Source organism: Monodon monoceros, unplaced genomic scaffold (assembly GCF_005190385.1).
Source record: "Monodon monoceros isolate NGI ecotype Baffin Bay Population unplaced genomic scaffold, NGI_Narwhal_1 Super_Scaffold_5, whole genome shotgun sequence".
NCBI classification, from domain to species: domain Eukaryota; kingdom Metazoa; phylum Chordata; class Mammalia; order Artiodactyla; family Monodontidae; genus Monodon; species Monodon monoceros.
In genome coordinates this window covers 7,609,736-7,628,204 of record NW_021703782.1, presented here as the reverse complement: position 1 = coordinate 7,628,204, position 18,469 = coordinate 7,609,736, and positions in this window count along the sequence as shown.

Below are 18,469 nucleotides of genomic sequence, written 5' to 3'. Positions count from 1 at the left end.
TCTCTTGTTGCACAGCACAGGCTCTAGGTGCACGGGCTCAGTAGTTGTGGCTCGCAGGCTCTAGAGCGCAGGCTCAGTAGTTGTGGCACACAGGCTTAGTTGCTCCGCGGCGTGTGGGATCTTCCGGACCAGGGCTCAAACCCGTGTCCCCTGCACTGGCAGGCGGATTCTTAACCACTGCACCACCAGGGAAGTCCCTGTTCAAGAGATTTTTAATGTGTCAAAAATGATCACTTCCAATTTATTTGTCTGTAAGAAGATAAACTGGTAGGAAGCTAAGAATATCAAGAGATGATCTAGGGGACTTCCCTGGCGGTCCAGTGGTTAGGACTCCACGCTCCCAATGCAGGCGGCGCGGGTTCAATCCCTGGTCAGGAAACCTAAGATCCCATATGCCACACAGTGTGGCCAAAAATAAATAAATAAAATTTTTTAAAAAAAAAGAAAGAAAAGAGATGATCTAACTAGTAAAGGGGAGCACCTCTTACTTTAATTGCCTTCCTGTTGGTGAGCTGAGGGGTGGTGATCGGGACTGTGATCCCTTACCTGCCATGTCAGCCTCCGGAGGAGCTTGTCTAAATATACAGGTTTCTGGGCTGTACCCCTTCAGGTGGATTCAATTGATAGAGATGGGAATCTCGAAGGACCACTGGTTATTCTCTTCCAGCTTCAGCCCCCTAATTTAGACCAATCCCAAACACGATTTTCTAAAGAGAGCTTCCTTACTACAGCCTTTCTATACACTCTTAGGTGAGCCTTCAGAAAAGCTACGCTAACCCTCTGAAGCAGTTACTGTCTAAATATATAGACTTACTTTCTCCAGCTACCTCAGGATGTGCTGCCTCTGAAATCACTGGAAAGTGAAACTCCAGTCAATTGATCATGGATCTCATGGACACAGCTGTCAAGGATTAAAAGGCATTTCTACTATCTGCTTAATGACAGTGTTATGTATTTGGAACTTGTAACTGCTCGGTAGAAGCGTGAATTGTTTTCTTTTGAGGCGTAATTGGATTTGAACTTCTAGATAATTATTTAATAGTTATGTTGATACAGTTTCCTTCCCTACTTAGTATAATTAAGCTTACATTTGTACGTTTGATTTGCTAAAACCAAACAGCTAGTGTTAAGGTCTTTTTTTTGCTTTTTACAACTTTATTGAGATATGTTTCACATACCATAAAATTCACTCATTTAAAGATTGCAGTTTGGTGATTTTGCAGTATATTCAGAATCGTGCAACCGTCACTATGATCTAATCTTAGGTCATTTCAGCGTCTCACAAAAAATCCTTCCCCAGCCTACGCCACTACTAATTTACTTTCTGTGTCTATGGATTTGCCTGTTCTGGATATGTCGCATAAGTGGAATCATACAATATGTGGTCTTTTGTGAGTGGCTTCTTTAATTTAGCATAATGTTTTCAAGGTTCATCCATGTTGTAGCATGTGTCAATGCTTTATTTCATGGCTAAACAGTGTTCCGTTGTGTGAATGTACGACATTGTCAGTTCATCAGCTGAGGAATGTTTAGGTTATTTGCACTTTTTTTAGTTTTTAGGAATAAATGCTGTTATGAATACTTGAGTAGATAATTTGGTTTTGAAGCTCATTAGAAACAATATTTCTAATCGTTCAGTTTGAAAAACAGTTGTTCTCTTAATTTATTCTCAATTATCTTAAAGGAACAGAAATTAATTCCTTCCTTCCATGTGAAGGGAAGAAGCAACTGAATTGAATGACCCTTTGTCCCTTAGACCCTAGTCTTCCAGAGTTTCCACCAGGTTCCTCGCATGACCTTGTAATTGGGGCCCTCTGGAGGGATTTGTTCTAGAATGGCTTCCTTTAATCCTTCTAAATCTATAAATGCACCTCCGGAAGAACCTCAAAGAAGCATAAAAGAAGAAATGAATCCTTCACATTACATTGGTGATTCTTAGTCACTGACAGCTTTGCGCTTTAAGGTTAAAATTAGAGTTGCCCTTTCTATCCAGATGCTCAATATCAGGGGCATATCTTGGGATCCCAGGAGATGACTCAATACTTTACTGTAAAAGCTTTCCTTTCTGTTGGGAGAAAGGGTTTTTTGTAGTTAATTTGAAAGTGATCTGAAAAGCTACTTAGAAGGGGAAAGTGTGGGTTGCATCACAAAAATAGTTTTCTGATTTTTAAATAAAGAAGAATACAAAGCTTGACCTTGCTCTGATGTTTTTCATCCTGAAGATTTCTACAGGCTACCAGTGTGGTTACTAGATCTGCTGGTGTGTTTTCTATGTGGCATTGCCATGATGCGCCTTGGTGTCACTCCACAAACAGCACAGCCCATGGCTGGCGTCAAGGTGTACTGTTTAAAATCGAGAAGCAGGCTCTGGGCAATGAATACTATTGCACCGTTTAGGATACTTACTGTAGAAGGGGATGGGTGCTAATACTATTTTTTTTTTTTAACTCATATAGGCCAAATTGCCAATTTGTTATTGTATTTTATGGTAAGGGCATGAGTGTTTTCAAGAGGCATTTAAAATTTTTTTAACTTAAAAATGTTTCTATTAAGAATTTAAAAATTAAAAGATACATCATGAAAAAAGTTGTCTTCTCCTCTAAACCCAATCAATAACTGATGTTAACAGTATAGTGTGTGCCTTTGTTTTTCCCCGTATGCTTATACAACATGGTATTAGATAGTCAACTTTTTTTTTTTTTTTTAACTATAAAAGTAGGGCTAAGACAACACTGCTGAAAGTTTTGGAAGAGTCACTTGCCATTTTTGCTGCCTGACGTACTAGCTGTTTTTTTAATATTCCCATCCAGTCTTCTCATAGGTGTTACAAGTAACTTAAATGTAGTGTTGATATTTACCATTTAAAAATAGCTGTGTAATAATTCATTGAGTGGAATATCATAATTATGCAATCATTCCACTATTTAATTGCTTTATTTAGAAACCCAGAAGTATGCCTACTAAGTCAAAAGGTATAAACACTTTCCTTGCCTCTTAATTTTACACAGTCAAATTCCTACTGAGAGTGTTGAATTAATGATGAAATTCTGCTCTACTATCAGTAGCCCTTGGTACATATTTACTTAGTAAGATATAGTTTACATGTCTTTAAAAGTTTGATTTTTTAAAAAAGTTTGGGAATATAACCTTTACTTTTTGCTGGATAACCTTAAGATTCTAATTGAAATAGATTTAAATTAATGTAAGAAAGGTGCTAAATCACAGACTAATGGTAACTGCCTCTAACTTCAGTGCATTGGTTCCATAAGCCACCCATGAAGATAGTAATTCTGTTTTTTAATCACATTTTATTAAGATAAATTAGGGTACTTGCTTTTTTGAAAATAGGATGATCTCGTCAATTTTTATGGTTTTAATATCGTGTGTGCTTGACTATACTGAGACTAAATTGAACAGACGATGCCTCTTCTTCCGATGTGAAGGAAGATCCTCCCAAAAGCTTTCTCTCTGCCCAACTTAAACATTTAACTTTTAGGGTTGCAGATGAGATGGTAAAACACCTCCTTTTAACATTAGCTATGTGTTTCAAATGTGTTCATCTATAAACCAAGAAATGAGCTTTTCCCCCATTACCTTCATGTTTCATGAGTGTTGCACACACTTCAAATTCACTGTTGAACGTTGACTTTTATAGTCACCTAACAAATCAAGAGCAAACGATCTTTTCTTCCAATTTGTTTGAGATGCAGCATTCTTTTCATCCATTGTGTGATGCTGTTAATGGAAATTTTATCCCAGACCACAAGGACCCCTCTGCGCATAACACCAGAACATTCAAAATACATCCTGTGATGGCTACGCATCGCCTACGGTGTTGCTTTCCGTGCTTTTTAAATGGTGACACCCAACACTTGAAATTGTAGCTTTATGATCTCAGGGAGCATTAGCAAATCTGTTTTGTTTTTTTTTTTATAAATAGTTTATTTTTGGCTGCGTTGGGTCTCTGTCGCTGCACATGGGCTTTCTCTAGTTGTGACGAGCGGGAGCTACTCTTCGTTGCAGTGCTTGGGCTTCTCAATACGGTGGCTTCTCTTGTTGCAGAGCACGGGATCTAGGTGCGTGGGCTTCAGTAGTTGTGGCATGCAGGCTCAGTAGTTGTGGTTCGTGAGCTCTAGAGCTCAGGCTCGGTAGTTGTGACACACGGGCTTAGTTGCTTAGTGTTATTCTCTGTGCCAATAAGTGTGTGGATGAGAGCATTTCTTAAAAGAATTTATAAAAACAAAATCATTGGTGCTATAAACCAGCTTTACAAGGATATCAAGTGAGTCTACTTTTAACACCTGCTTCAGGAATGTGGCTAAATGTACCAGACTCACCCCAAAACTACAACTCAGGTTCCTAGGGGTTGAAAAGCTGACGCCCACCCTGCAGGTTTGATGCTGTTTTTGATGGTGCTCAGGTAGGTGATACTGACACTATTCCAATTGCCCCTCCCTGGTCGATAGCGGTTGTGCAATGGAGCCTGATTTCAAAGATGTTTGAGTGTGAAGAACATGTGAGTCTGAGTGTACATATCGAGATGGGGCTGCATTTGTACACGGCGGGGCCAGGGGTAGCCGTGCAGCTGGGCCACTGTTGGGCTCACCACCTGCCTTTTGCATCACTGGTGGGTTAACAGATCCAGTGGGTGCTAGGTGAGTTGCTGAGGGTGATAGGATGTGTACACCTGCGGAGGAGGAGAGGAGATGTGAACCGCCGGGAGAGAACTTCAGGGAGAGAGCAGGTTGTCTCATGGGGGCTGTGTGGTCATGCTGCTCTCTGTACATCACCTGCCCGACCAATGCCTGCTTCACCTACACCCTACGCACATGACTGACCTTCCTATGTCCTTGCCCCAGACCCCAGCTAGTGATTGTTCCAATCTAAGGGGCTGTGAGGGGCGTGCCCCTCTGCTAGTTTCCCTGGTAACTAATGAGCCCACCTGGCATCAATCCCCCTATAACTGGCAATCTCCCACCCCCCACCCATGCTCTGCCCCAGGAGCAAAGACTGCTGCTATATCCTGCCCACCCATCCGAGGCACACAGTGGGGTGTCGCTCCAGGACCTTGCTTCAAACGTGTAAGTTCCCCCGTCCATTAAACCACTCATGTCTCTCTTACTGACTCTGGGCTCTTTCTTTGATCTTGAAGCTGGGCAAGTGCAGGCCTTGTAGGCCTGCGGGGGACAGCCCAACAGGGGGTTAAGTCACATTAGGGTTATGGTCCCTGAGGTGACCCATGCCTTTTGTTCCGTAAATGAATTCTGGCTGTCACTTTGCCCCACGCTTGTGGATCTTGACCAAGTCACTTCCTGTCTTGGGTCTCTACTTCCTCACCCGTGAGAAACGATATGAACCTGGCCCTGCTGGGCTGCTGCCTCCCCGCCTTCCAAAGCTGCGATTTTAATCGAGGGACTAGACGCATGCCCATAGTTAAGTGTTTTCTGAAAAAGTAACATTGGGTACGTTTGAAAGAATATCTGTAAACATGTAAATTATGAAGTATAAGAAAACCAGCTGGGGGGTAAACGGGGGGAGGGATAAATTGGGAGACTGGGATTGACATATACACACAACTATATATAAAATAGATAAGTAAGGACCTACTGTAGAGCACAGGGAGCTCTACTCAATACTCTGTAATGGCCTATATGGGAACAGAATCTAAAAAAAAGTGGATAGATGTATATGTATAACTGATTCACTTTGCTGTACAGCAGAAACTAAGACAACATTGTAAATCAACTAGACTCCAATAAAAATTATAGAAAAAAAAAAGAAAGAAAAAACCAACTGCCATAAACCCACAACTGTGCTCAGGAGCTGCCCGTTCCCATGGGCCCGCTTCCCACCCACCCCACATTTTCCTTCTCTTGTGCAGTTTTGCTCATTAGAGCTGGACGTGGCAGTCTGTTTCCTCACTTCACTGGTGAGACATTAAGGTTCTAATGGAAGATGAATCAATATTTCTGTTCCTTTTCTCCTTTAAATAAACCATTATCAAAATACCTACATTAAAAAATACTTTCCTTAAAATTATTCAGCACATTCATATTAAAGCAAAATTATTTGGTTGTCTTGCTGAAGAATATATAAAGCTGAAGTGTGGATTTCCAGTCAGTGAAATAGGTAGAATATATGTACGGCAACAGTTTGAAAATTTCTCGTTTTCTCCTTAAGTCATTGAGTTTTGGGGGGGGTGGGGAATTTTTGCTAAATATCTCCCATATGCTCTGATACTAAGTTTGCAATGTTTACTAAACTCTGGAAATGAACTGCTGTGCGGACATATTTATTCAGTCTTGAAACAGATGGGCTCCTGTTTGAAGGGGAGAAGTGATTTTTTAGAATCTTTTTGTTTTAGTAAAAGATTAAAAAACTGTCCCTGTTCATATTGAATTTTGGTCATCCGGTAGTTTGTATAATTGTATGGAAACTGTTTTCAACACTTCTGTTTAAAGACAATTTACGACTCCCTGAGAAGATTCCTTTGCACTAATAAATAATGTCCTTTATTTTATATTTTAATACTCACTTTAGTGAGTGCTGTTTTGCTATCATTTTTCACAACAAATATCAGGGAACCCAGACTGACTTCATAACTTAAAAAATAAGCTGGAGGCATCAAGCTACAGTAATCAAGACAGTATGCTACTGGCACAAAAACGAAATATAGATCAATGGAACAGGATAGAAAGCCAAGAGATAAACCCACGCACATATGGCCACCTTATCTTTGATAAAGGAGGCAGGAATGTACAGTGGAGAAAGGACAGCCTCTTCAATAAGTGGTGCTGGGAAAACTGGACAGCTACATGTAAAAGAATGAAATTAGAACACTCCCTAACACCATACACAAAAATAAACTCAAAATGGATTAAAGACCTAAATGTAAGGCCGGACACTATAAAACTCTTGGAGGAAAACATAGGCAGAACACTCTGACATACATTGTGGCAAGATCTTTTTTGACCCACCTCCTAGAGTAATGGAAATAAAAACAAAAATAAACATGTGAGACCTAATTAAACTTAAAAGCTTTTGCACAGCAAAGGAAACCATAAACAAGACAAAAAGACAACCCAAAAAGAATGGGAGAAAATATTTGCAAACGAAGCAACTGACAAAAGATTAACTCCAAAATATACGAACAGCTCATGCAGCTCAATATCAAAAAAACAAACCAATCAAAAAATGGGCAGAGGACCTAAATAGGCACTTCTCCAAAGAAGATATACAGATGGCCAACAAACAAATGAAAAGATGTTCAACGTCACTAATTGTAAGAGAAATGCAAGTCAAAACTACAATGAGGTATCACCTCACACCGGTCAGAATGGGCATCATCAAAAAATATACAAACAATAAATGCTGGAGAGTGTGTGGAGAAAAGGGAACCCTCTTGCACTGTTGGTGGGAATGTAAATTGATACAGCCACTATGGAGAACAGTATGGAGGTTCCTTAAAAAACTAAAAATAGAATTACCATATGACCTGGCAATCTCACTCCTGGGCATATACCCAGAGGAAACCATAATTCAAAAAGATACATGCACCCCAATGTTCACTGCAGCACTATTTACAATAGCCAGGACATGGAAGCAACCTAAGTGTCCATCAACAGATGAATGGATAAAGAAGATGTGGCACATATATACAGTGGAATATTACTCAGCCATAAAAAGGAACGAAATTGTGTCATTTGCAGAGACGTGGATTGACTTAGAGACTGCCATACAGAGTGAAGTAAGTCAGAAAGAGAAAAACAAATATCGTACATTAACTCATATATGTGGAATCTAGACAAATAGTATAGATGGTCTTATTGGCAAAGCAGAAATAGAGACACAGACATAGAGAACAATGTACAGATACCAAGGGGGAAGCGGGGAGGGTTGTGTGGGGGATGAATTGGGAGATTGGGATGGACATATATACACTACTATGTGTAAAATAGATGACTAATGAGAACCTGTCGTATAGCACAGGGAACTCTACTCGGTGCTCTGTGGTGACCTAAATGGGAAGGAAATCCAAGAAAGAGGGGATCGATGTATACGTATGGCTGATTCACTCTGCTGTACAGCAGAAACTGACACAGCAGTATAAGGCAACTCTACTCCAATAAAATAGTAAGCAAATAAGAGTCTTCTGAAGTCTAGGTGACGGCTCACGGTAACAGTTTCCAGGGGTAAGGTTTAGCTATAAAATGAGTTCACAGAATAAAAGGAATACCTCTTCCATCACAATGTGCAGGACTTTATAAAAGCTAAACTTACAACAAACACAGTGATCCCTGAGATGAAATGGAGAAACCATTTATCCCTGTCCTGGAACCTCTGTGCTTCTGTCTACCAACACGGACACTCCTGACCACAGCACAGGTTGAGAAAGCCATTGAGCTACTTTCTCGCTCCATGGCTGTGGTAGTTATCTATTGCTGTGTAAAAAACAGGGTGACTTAAAACAACACACATTAAGCATCTCATAGCTTCTGTGGATCAGGTATGATCCTAGGAGATCCTAAGCAGGATTCTGTTTAGGATGTGACTGAGTCAAAGTGTGGTCCAGGGCTGGGCTCTCATCTGGACGCTTTCCTGGGGAAGAACTGCTTCTAAGCTCACTCAGGTGGCTGGCAGGATTCGTTTTCTGGTGGTTATATTACTGAGGGCCCTGGTGTTTTGTGGCTGTTGGCCGTCAGTCGCCCTCAGCTCCTAGAAGTCAGTCCTAGTTCCTAGAAGCTTCTGGAAGTTTCTTGCCACGTGGGCTTTCCCATCATGGTCACTTAATTCATCCGGCCAGCAAGGAGAGTTTCTAGAGTGAATCTGCTAGCAGGACAGAGTCTTACATAACATAACCCAACCAAGGAAGGGACATTCCATCATCTTTGCCATATTCTGTTGGTTAGAGGCAAGGTCTTGCTTACACCCAAGGGGAGGGGTTCCCCAGAGGAGTGACCACCAAGAGGCAGGGACTGTGAGTCTGCCACAATGACCAAGTTTGACGGTTGTCCAGCACCCTGAATTCATCATGATGTGTTATATCACGAGGGTGAAGAGAGACTTGCAGTTTACTCACAAAGCCTCCCATGAATTACGTTCTTGGGCTCCTGCTGGATTTCTGCCTGGCCAGGTGATCAGGTCGGGACTACTGAAGATGCTCTGCTAACATCTGACTCCGCCCACTTGGTATGTGGCATCCTTTACTCCATCAGCCATCTCTGAGAGACAATGCTTCCCGTCTTTTCTTTCACCGCAGGGTTTAACCTTAGCTAACACTTCTCCCTGTTCCCCTCCCTTCCTCTGAGGCCTCAGAGACAGCTTCTCTTCCCACACTCCAAGTAGCTTTCCCATCTTCCCATCTATCTATCAACCAGGTTTCAGAGGGATGGAAAACCAAACTCTCAGCCTTCCATTAGATGCTACATTTTTCAGGGCAAAAGGTGCTGGCTTTTATCAGATTCTCAAAGGGTCCCCCTCTACCCCAAAAGAGTAAAGAACCATGGTGTGAGGGGATCCTCACGTGTACGTTTGGAGGAAAATGCAGACAGCTCCCGTTTGGGCGCACATCTGGGGGCTGGGCTGGCCGTCTTGGCCCCACCCCCCGGCCCCGCCGGCGGTACCAGGCCTGAGCCGGGCAATCCTCCAATGCCCCAGTTGTGGTCGGCCAGAGAATAGCACGGTAGGTCGTGTGCCTGTGCCTGGTGCGGTTCTCAGGCTCTGCTTTGCTTATCAGCCGCTCTGCCCTTGCCTTGAAGCTCAGACCTTGTGAGCTGATGGCATCCTCCCCTCGTGCCAGAGTCTACACTGCCGGGGCACGTGAAGCTGGCAGTGCTCCTGGAGAGGGGGTTGGAGGCCACGTTGTCGCTGAGGTGCCAGGTGTGTTTGGCCTCATCTCAACAGGCCCCTTTGATATCTATCCTCATCTCCCCTCCTCCCGAGGCCCCGCAGTACTTATTTGGGTCAGTGGATCCAAGGGCAGCAACTCTTCCCTGTCTAGGGTCCTCTGGGGTCTGTTGTCAAGTAAGATCCGCTGTTCTTCAAATCTCGGCCCCATGGACATTTCATTCTCACTGGCGGGAACCCTGGCAGGGCCTGTGCTTCCAGAAACCAGAGCCGTGTGTAGGGGTACAGCATCACATCCCTGGGCAGGAAGCTCTGAACCTGCGCTTGGCAATGTCCCTGGCTCGTGACAGGGCAGGCCGCACAGGTGGAGCAGAGACGGCGATCAGCTGAGCGTGTGCAGGAATTCTATGCGCCGTCAAAGCTGCCGAGGCCTCCAGCTCTGTGCCAGCTCCATGTCGTACTACGGAGATTTGCAAGGATGCCACACCAGTGTTCCTGCCTTGCAGCCCTGGAAGAAAGAAGCAAGTTCTGTACGTGGTCAAGACTCGAAAGGCATCTGCCGAGAAGTGTGGACTGCACATTCTGGAAAGCGCGTCAGGCTGGCTGGGCCAGTTTGCAGGAGTGATGTGTGGCAAAAATCATACCTAAGGAACCTAGAGACATGAAAGGCCCCAACTTCTCATTCTTTGTGCAACTAATTTCACAAGAGGGAGGGAAGGAGGCCACGCTGGTTGTTATTGGGAAATGAGACCAAATAACTAGGTCAGAAAGGGTAGCACCGGTTCTGACGGGATGGGGGCAGGTGCCGTGGATGCGACCCAGCTACTTGGGATCAGATCGAACAGGCCGAGTCCCAGGGAGCAGGGGTCACCGGGTACCCACCTCTGGTCAGAAAACAACCTGAACCCTGAACTAATATGCAAATGTGACTGTGAACAAAACACATGAGCAGAGCGTCAATAGAATGTGTGGGAAACGAGCGTCCTGAAGGGGAGTCTAAGAATCTCCACCCAGGGCTTCTCTCTGGGCGCTGTGGATAGAACACAAGTGTGCAGAGACCCTGATGCCCTTGGCCCGTGGGGACCCTCGGGCGAGGGCTTTGCCCCAGTGGCAGCACCGTCTCCTGTGCTCCAGCACGGGGCACGAGTTCTATCACCTTCTCCGTATGCCACAGGTGAAAAGGTGGGGAGACACTGATACAGGTGACCTCAGAGATGTTGCGGCTTCTGGTCCAGACCACCACAATAGAGCGATTATCGCATAAAGCGAGTCACACGAATTTATTGGTTTCCCAGTACATATAAAAGTTATGCTTACACTATATTGTAGTCTGTTTAGTGTGCAATAGCATCATATTTAAAAAACAATTTACATACCTTGATTAAAAGAAACTTTATTGCTAAAAAATGCTAACCATCACCCGAGGCTTCAATGACTCATAGTAGTAATATCATCAAAGATCACTGATCACAGGTCACCATCACAAATATAATGATAAGGTCCCAAGTCCTTGTGATAAGCAGGCAGAGGTCTGGGCTTTGTGTCTGATTGGGCAATATGGTGAGGGGACCTCCAGGCTGAGGACCTACTTGATAGAAATGCAGAGTCTCAGGCCCCACCCCAGACCTGCGAGTCAGAACTAACAAGAGCCCAGGTAATTTGCGTGCACATGAACGTTTTGGAGAAACTACCAGAAACTAAGTTAGCAATGTATGGAAAAGAGTGGTCTCAGGAAAGGCATGGCCAAGGGAGCCCCTTGAAACCACAGTCGTGGTTTCAAATACTGTCTCCACCGTCCCGCCCATGTGACCCACTGCAAGTTAGTCACCTCCTCTGTGCCTCAGTTTCCTCACCTGCAAAACGAGGACCATCACAGCACCAGCTTCATAGGACTGGGAGACGAATTACATAGGCTGGTGTATGAGAAGTGCCTGGCGCGTAGTAGATGCTTGGTGGATAAGGATTCTCTTTCTGGAGCTTTCTTCCTGGCAGATTCTTCAGGGGTGGGGCAGAGGAAGGGGTGTCTTTCCTCAGGTGGGTGAATTGCTCCCAGATAATTCCAGTGCAAGGGCAGGTGACACTGCTTTGGGCCATTTACAGAACCTCACACCTGGGATTGTACCTGGGATGTGCCCTTGTGCCAGGACGAGGCTGAGGAGAGAACTCGAGGCTGAGGAGAGAACTGAAATGGTATTGGCAGTGGGGACTGGGGGGTAACTAAACTAGCCTTTATTTAGCCCCTGATATGTTTTCTATAGGTTTACTTTTTTAAAAAGCTTTTTTTTTTTTGGAAACTGTATGATAGAACATATATATACGAAAGTGCATAAAATAAAAACGTACAGTTTAATAAATAATTATAAATAATAATAATTATATAAATAATTAATTTATAATTATTAATAAATAATTATAAAGCAAAGTCCTGTGTGGCCACCAACCACCTCAAGAGGGAGAACCACGCCGACACCAGAAGCCGGTGTGGACCATGGCCTCCCAGCAGGAGACCGCACGTGTCCCTATGTCTTTCTTCGTGTCCCTATTTTACCCAGGAGGATACCGAGGCTCAGGTAGGTTAACTACCTTCCCCAGGGTCACACAGCTCGTAATCAGCAGAGTCAGAATTCAAACCTATGTGTGTCTGACTGCAGGATGGGGCTAAGGGGCAGGGCTCCTGCATGGGGGCGGGGGTGGGGGGCAGGACTGGAGGGGCAGGCCCAGGGCAGGTGAGCAGCGGCGGGGGGAATAGATTCGGGGACAGGGCTCCCTGAGCAGGGGAGGATAGAGGAGAGGTGAAGGGCGAAGGGGGAGCCCACCCCGCAGGTGTCAGTCCTCAGGTGCCCCGACTGTGCCCAGAGTGGTCACCTCTCAGTAAAGCTAGCAGGGGGCGCCCTTGAGTCTTCCTGCTAGAGAGAGAGCTTGGCAAGCAGGTCTGGCGGGTGCAGGATCACCAACGAAAGAATATCCATGGAGGTGACAGAAAGCCCAGCAGAAAGATGGACCTGCCCCCAGAGGGAAGGGTTCCAGTGCCCTCAGGGTCCACTGCTCTCAAGGGTGCTGGACTGTTTCCAGAGGAAAATGCTCTGCTGGTTGGTCTGAGGGTTCATGCTGGGTTTCAGGTGAGATAAGACAGATAACAAGGCACCGATCAATGGCAGGTCAAGGTGAACCCCGCCAGAAAGGGTTATCATTCAGAGGCGGCCACATGGCCATTAGGCAACACTCGAATCTGATTTCTGCTTTCCCATAAGCAGCTGGGAATTTCTGAGACCTGTTTGTATAAAATTAGAAACTCTTAGAAAAGATACATGACAAATGTCACACCGACCCTTGCCCTCTATCTGCCCAGTTCCCACCCCACCCCTCCAAGGTAAAGTTTATTTTTAGTTTCTTATGCATCTTTCCAGAGCTTTAAAAATGCATATCCAAGCAAATAAAGTACTAGAGTCTAATCCCCCCTCTTTTTACCATAAAAGTAACTGATTGCATACTGGTTTGCACCTTGCTTTTTTCCCCTAATTAAAAAAAGTTTTTGGTAGAATACACATAACATGAAATTCGCCATCTTAACCATTTTTAAGTGTACAGTTCATTGGCATTAGGTACATTCACATTGTGCAACTGTCACCACCGTCCATTTCCAGGTTTTTTCATCTTGCAAAACTGAAACTCTCTCCACTGAACTATAATCCCCCATTCTTCCCTCCTCCCAGCCCCCGGCAACCCCCATTCTACTTTGTGTATCTATGAATTTGACTCTTCTAGGTACCTCATAAAAGTGGAATCACACAGTATTTGTCCTTTTGTGTCTGGCTTATTTCACCTCGTATACTTTCTTCAAGGTTCATCCATGTTGTAGCCTGTGCTAACATTTCTTTCCTTTTTTAAGGCTGAATAATATTCATTGTATGGATAGACCACATTTTGTTTATCTGTTCATCCATCAATGGACACACCTGGGTTACTTCTCACTGTAGCCCTTATAAATAATGCTGAGTATACAAATATCTTTTTGAGTTCCTGCTTTAAATTCTTTTAGTTATATACGCAGAAGTGCAATTGCTGGATCATATGGTAGTTCTATTTTAAAATTTTTGAGGAACCGCCATACTGTTTTCTACAGAAGCTGCACTATGATACGTTCTCACTAGTAATGCATGAGTCCCAATTTCTCCACATCCTCTCCAACACTTGTTATTTCTTTCCTTTTTTTTTTTTTAATAATAGCCATCCTCATGGGTGTGAGGTGGTAGCTCACTGCAGTTTTCATTTGCATTTTTCTAATGATTAGTGATGTTGAGCATCTTTTTGTGTGCTTATTGACCATTTGTATATCTTCTTGCAGAAAAATCCATTCAAGTCCTTTGCTCATTTTTATTTATTATTTATTTATTTATTTTTTTTTGCTGTACGTGGGCCTCTCACCGCCGCGGCCTCTCCCGTTGCGGAGCACAGGCTCCGGACGCGCAGGCCCAGCAGCCATGGCTCACGGGCCCAGCCGCTCCGTGGCATGTGGGATCCTCCCAGACCGGGGCACGAACCCATGGCCCCTGCATCGGCAGGCGGACTCTCAACCACTGTGCCACCAGGGAAGCCCCTATTTTTTATTATTTTTGATTAATTTTTATTGGAGTATAGTTGCTCATTTGCTCATTTTTAAATTGGGTTGTTGGGTTTTTTGTTGTTGAGTTTTAGGAGCTCTTTAAATATTCTGGATATTAATCCCTTATCAAATATGTAATTTGCAAATATTTTCTCCCATTCTGCTTGCCTTTTTAATCTGTTGATAGTGTCCTTGGACACACAAAATTTTCAGTTTTGATGACCTCTAATTTCTCTATTTTTCTTTTGTTGTCTGTGTTTTTGGTGTCATAGCCAAGAAATCATTGCCAAATGCAGTCATTTTAAAAAATCAAAATTAATGCAAAAAAAATCCATGTGAACAAACTATCAAAATCTAACCAAGATGAATCTTGCATGACTTACCTTGCTCATCTCACCGTGATCTCAGCCTTGTCCAACCCTGTCTTTCCTTAAAATTTTGATATTTTGTTCATCATGGGGCTTGGTGGGGGGCATTAATTTTGATCTTTAAAAATATTGCATTGAAAATACTAGTTGTCTTGATTACTGAGATTCCCCGATGCCCCCTAAAATTTTGTATCCGAGGTGAGTCCCTCCCCCATCACCCTAGTGCCAGCCCTGAGACAGCAGTTAGCCAGGCTCTCTGGGGACGTACAGCTGTCTTCATGCGGGGGCCAGTTCTCCTCTTAGGCGAGGTGGGGTGAGCTGGAAACCCACCTCTGCAGAGAAGCCCCCTGCTCTGCCAGCAGTTAATGGACAAGTGTCCATTGTGGATCTAACCCAGATCTCCACCAGTGGCGTGCTGGTGAATGTTCAACAGCTGGCCCCTGGTGGAGTGGGGATGGGCAGGGTGAGCAGGATTTGTAGTGTTTGCAGATTTCCATGACTAAATGCTCCCTCCATACGAGATTTCAATCCACAAACAAGATGTTGCTGAAAGCAGAGCTGGGAAGAGCTGGCAACGGGCAGACCCAAGCATTGGGAGGTGTTGAAAGGAGAACCCAAGGCCACTGGGGGAAGGGGCAGAGCCTCCCCATGGGATGTTATTACCAGGTGTTGAAACTGCAACACATCAGCCAGCGGTTAACCAGGAAAACATATCTAGATAGCAAAGGAGAAATTGGTTCCCCAGGGGATGGAGAGGCTCAGGAATCAACCAGGGACAATGCAAGTCCAGGAGCGGTGAGAAGACCCTCCATCCCTGGGCTGAGAGAGAGAAGGAGGTGATGGTGAGTACCAGAGCCAGGGGCTGGGGTCCCCTGGGAGAACCTGGGCCACAGAGGGCCTGTACGGCAGTGCTGGAACTGCAGACAAGATGGAGATGCTGGCGGAGGGAGAGAGGGATGAGAGGAATACCCTGTCTTCTCCTGCCTTTCCGTCCCCACCGGTGCCTTCCATTGGAGACCTCACTGAGAAGGGGGCTTGCAGGCTGCAGGCTGCCCCTTCAACATACAGCAGAGCAGGGAAAGGATGAGGAACAGATCTGAGGGCAACCAGGCCCAGGGCTGGCACATCCAGGTGCTGGGCACCTAGCACTGGTCCATTATCACAGTGCCCATAGCAAGGGCCATGGGTACAGATGGCCCGGCTCTGTGATTCTGAGTATTACTTGGTGATTGGACTATCTACAGAGGGAAAGGAGTTTGGGGCTTAAATAGTTGAGGACTTTAGATCTAAATGTGAAAATTACCCAATTCCTATAGAGCATGAAACTGAAATGTGAGTAGATAAATGTTTGGAAAAAAACATTTTTTTTGGCTGCACCGCGTGGCATGCGGGATCTTACTTCCCCGACCAGGGATTGAACCGTGCCTCCTGCATTGGATGGGTGGAGTCTTTTTTTTTTTTTTAATATTTATTAATTTATTTGGCTGAACCGGGTCTTAGTTGCTGCTGCGGCATCTTCGTTGCAGCAGGCAGGATCTTTTCTAGTTGCGGCATAAGGAATCTATAGTTACGACATGTGGGATCTTTTAGCTCAGGCATGTGGAATCTTTAGTTGTGGCATGTGGGGGTCTTTAGTTGTGGCATGCGGGATCTAGTTCCCTGACAAGGGATCAAACCTGGGCCCCTTGCATTGGGAGTGTGGAGTCTTAACCACTGGACCGCCAGGGAACTCCCAGAAGAAATTTTTTAAATTAGAGACTTGGCTTAAGTAAATAATATTCTAACAGACCTCAAAACTTTGTTTTGTTTTACAAGAAAGAAATATTTCCGTTATTAAAGCTGATAGATTATTCTGATGAATGATAGTCATTACACTTATAAATCTAAATACAGAAAATAAGAAAGAAGCAGAAGGTATTGAGAATGAGGAAATAATGAAGATATATATCCTATATAAGTATATGAGAAAAAATAAAGAATTTAAAATAAAATATCAAGTACAAGAGACAAATTATTAATTTTTAAATGAAGTATCTATAGATGCATGTTTGATGAGAAAAGTAAAAACCATAGCAGATTTTAAGTTCCTTCCATATGGCTGATGTTCACAAAGCTTCATGGGTTGCAGGTGAACATAAGTTGATAAAATTAAACCAATTCTTTAATAGGACATTTCAATGAACATTTTTATGACTTAGTTGGTATCAGAAATATTAAATAAATAGAAATATCAAACAGGACTATAAGGGCTAAGAAATTCTTTAGTGAAATCCCTTAGTTCAGTAGAAGATTCAGCACCAAAAACTAAAGCATTGATGCTAAGAGACATTTACTTAAGACAAAAGTCACCTGCCAAATATCGACTGAATGTGGAACGTTGTTGAGAGCCAGATGTGATTCTCTAAGTCAAATTATGGTTCAGGCAGTTACGGTTTCATCTAGCAGGAGATAGCTAGCCAGCCAAAAAAAAAAAAACCATGGCAAAAACTTTAAAAGATCAATACATGATTTGGAAACTGCTAAAATGGTTTATTGATTTATTTTCTCAATCATTTATATCCCTTGATAAGTCATGGTAGTAGCTCTGTAATTTAGTTTATTTCAATATGAAATAGACTATATTTTTGCTGATTTGATTTGCACTTGATTTACATGATCCTTCCTGCTGTTCACTATTTTCAGATCACAGCTGCACGGGGAGCTCATTTCATGGAGGAGAGGCTGCAGCTGAGTTTCAGTTGATAAGTTGGGAGGGGGTTTCAGCCCATAAACATGAGCAGGGACACGTGAAAGAACTGATACAGGGGCTCATTGGACAGTCACATGTGGACAGGGAAAGCTTACTCGTCATTCATTCAACAAATATTTATAGGACACCTGTGTACCAGGCACTGTCTTAACTGCTAGGAATAAGGCAGGGAGCTAAAAAGATAAAGACCCTGCCTTTCATGGATCTTACATCATTGAGGACAACGTTCACGTACAGAGGGATTTTTTTTTTTTAATGAATATGAGAAAGGGGCTTCCCCGGTGGCACAGTGGTTGAGAGTCCACCTGCCGATGCAGGGGACACGGGTTCGTGCCCCGGTCCGGGAAGATCCCACATGCCGCGGAGCGGCTGAGCCCGTGAGCCGTGGCCGCTGAGCCTGCGCGTCCGGAGCCTGTGCTCCGCAACGGGAGAGGCCACAACAGTGAGAGGCCCGCGTACCGCAAAAAAAAAAAAAAAAAAAAGAATATGAGAAAGAATATATATGTGTATAACTGAGTCACTTTGCTGTACAACAGAAATTAACACAACATTGTAAATCAACTCTACTTCAATAAAAGTTTTTAAAAATTGAACAATTTTGTGTTTAAAAGTTATACAGGGACTTCCCTGGTGGTCCAGGGAAGGTTAAGACTCCGTGCTTCCCCTTCAGGGGTAGTAAGAAGTGGTTTGATCCCTGGCTGGGGAGCTAAGATCCCACATCCTGCGCAGTGTGGCCAAAATAAAATAAAATAAAACTTATACAAATCCCTACCACCACGGGACACCCCAGTCCTGACCAGGTTGACACACTGGAGAAAGTATTTTACGGGTTGATGTTTGCTGCACTTGACCGTGAGACGCAGGCTAGGGTTATTCTGTGTGCCATGAACAAGGATGCATCCC